Genomic DNA, 2,777 nt, shown 5'->3' on the forward strand with positions numbered 1-2,777 from the left:
ACAATAGTTAACCAAATGGTTAGCTGATAGACACATTTTGTGTCTAATTTGTTCTCAATACTATATATTGTTGGCACTCGATTTTGTACTTATTATGGTGTTTTATGTGTTTGTAGGTATTTTTGGGCAATAAATGTTTTTGGAGAAATCGGCTCGAAAAGTTGATAAAGGCACTCGGAGGACGCCTACTATTCAGACTCTCGGTTTGGATAAGGGGTAATTCAATTACTAAGGGGCACCACCTTACTGTTATTTTCACCCCAGCTGAGCTAGTTACACCCAAGGCTATGGGCACCCCTACTCTGGTTAGGGGGCAATCCATCTTCACCATTTAAACATGGATTTTGACGGGAAGTTTTCTTTGCACTGCGATATTTTTCAAAGCAGAATTGGACGTGGTTTGTTGAGATTCAGTCGATGAGTTGGATGTATTTGGGCTTGTTAAAGCTAGACAGACTGATACACGTCTTAGACTCGAAGAAATAGGAAAAATCATTAGTTTAAAGTAAACAGGGACGTGCAAAATACACAAATATCTGGAAGTGATTACAAGAGATTTCCTTGAGATTTTTTCGTTGTTTTTCTTGGAGGATGACCTTTCGTGATCAAAAGAAGATGGTAATGGCTTTAGATTAGAAAAAGAAGGGAGTTTGTTCGCCGAGTTTGGATAAGTCAGGGCACAAAAATATCGGGAATTCTCCCGGGGTTACTGTGTTGTTAACAGAAGTTGTGGTGAGTTGTCAAGAGTTCGATGGCCTTCGACCCTGCATTGTACGTGTTTGGAGCGTGTAAACACAAGCTGGATGCATGAGGAATTAAAAGATGGAGTAAATACCCGTATTTTGCATGAAGAGTAAAAGCATATTATTCCGGAGTTATTACAGTGTTTCCTTGTCGCTGCTGGGTATAAAAAGGGAGTTGTGGAAGTAGAGAAGGGGGGATGGAGAGTTGGGGAAGAGAATAGAGATCTACAGAGAAGAGATTGGACGAGTTGCATAGAATATTTTTTCTGCTGCTGTAGAACACGAAGAACACGAAGAACAGACTGCCAAAGACAGTCGTTTTTCTACAGTGATAACGACTCACATACGAGGGTCGTACATAAGAGGCAGACTTATTTGCTACAGCGTTTGCGACACAGAGCTGTGGGTCTTAGATAAACATTAACACATATAACTGTTACAAAGGCCCTGTTTTATACCTTTTCTCCTTGTAAACACCTTTTTGAGCAATGAAAAATTCCTTTGAGTGTGTTTTCACCATGCGGAGCTAGACCCCATCACTGGGACAACGGAGGAAGCAACTTTTCATGATTGTGGTAAATGAATTAATTCTTTTATTGACTTTTTGCATAGATTTAATTGTTTTATGATTTCTATTAATTATTTGTTATTTTATTAGATGTCGCATGCTTAGTTTTAATTACTTTAGATGCGTAATGCTTTTAACTTACAAATAATATTTTACGAAATCTATTTTTGGCAAAGAACTAGAGTCACAACTTCTTTTGTTTGAGCTATATTGTTTAGAGTTAATGACTGAATCACAACAATATGAAAAGCCGTGGAATCCCGAGTCCCGGTCTCTCTTCATCCTGTGACAAAGTTTGTATATATATTTTTCCTTATTTTCTTTATTAAGTCTTAAAACAAATTCTCAACAAATCTGAGTGAACAAATCATCTTACTACAACTCAATTGAAAATCACATCATTAGCCATAGGATCACTTTCATATCCACCATATTCTTCTTCACCATAACTAGTTCAAGTGACTCAAATGAACTAGTTAGAGAGTTTTTGTTAGAGCATTGCTCGGTCGAACTCGTATGCGTTGCTATCTCAAGCATGTTTGTCAATGTTAGTGATCAAAATTATAAGTCTTGATTTCTAGTCTATTAGAGCTAAGTATCGGACTAGGATAGAAAGTGTAGTTGAGCTCAAGGACTTCATGGCGATTCATCATACAAGTAGAAGAACTACTCAAGGAACCGGGGGAACTTCTCGACAAAAAGGTATGTGAAGACTTGAACTTATCTGTCACTCAAAAGTCTATCTACTTTATCTCCTACTTCTTGAGACAAAAAGTCGTATACTATATATATAAACTTAGATTATACACATTTGGTATTTCGAGCCGAGTATACCTCGCTTATCTATATTTCGAAATATGTGTTGGTAAGCTTTTCGCTTCGACCAAGTTTATCTTTACCTAGTGACGAAAGTCATGATATGTTTCAATCATCTTGAAAATTGCTTTGACCAGAAATGGTGTAACAACTATATAACGTCCTCTAATAATGTTTCAATGATTGAAATGAGAGTTTAGATTACATAACCAATGATGGACATAAGCATTGTTGTGGAAACACATTTATGTATAAGTCCTATTCCTTGAACCAAAGTTTTCGAACTTTGTTGATCAAGAGAACCGGAAGAATGGCAAGTGCAAAGTCCGCGAACTCAGTCCGCGAACTGCCGAAGTTCTCAAACCCGAGAATTTCTGCTGGAGTTGACAAACTACTTCCGTGAGCTAATTCCGCGAACCCAGTCCGTGAACCCAGTCCGCGAACCGATGGAAGGTCTCTTGCCGAGATTTTCTGCTGGAGTTTGTAAACTCTGCCGGTTGCTTAAGTCCGCGAACCTAGTGTGCGAACTTGAGAAGGTTATATATCTGAAGATGATTTTTGAACTTAAACTTTAAAAAGACTAAGGAATGCAGTTTGCAAACCGTGGCTATAAAAGTTCATGAACCGATTTAAGTGAATCAAATCATCTT

Source organism: Papaver somniferum, chromosome 10, assembly GCF_003573695.1.
Source record: "Papaver somniferum cultivar HN1 chromosome 10, ASM357369v1, whole genome shotgun sequence".
Lineage (NCBI taxonomy): Eukaryota > Viridiplantae > Streptophyta > Magnoliopsida > Ranunculales > Papaveraceae > Papaver > Papaver somniferum.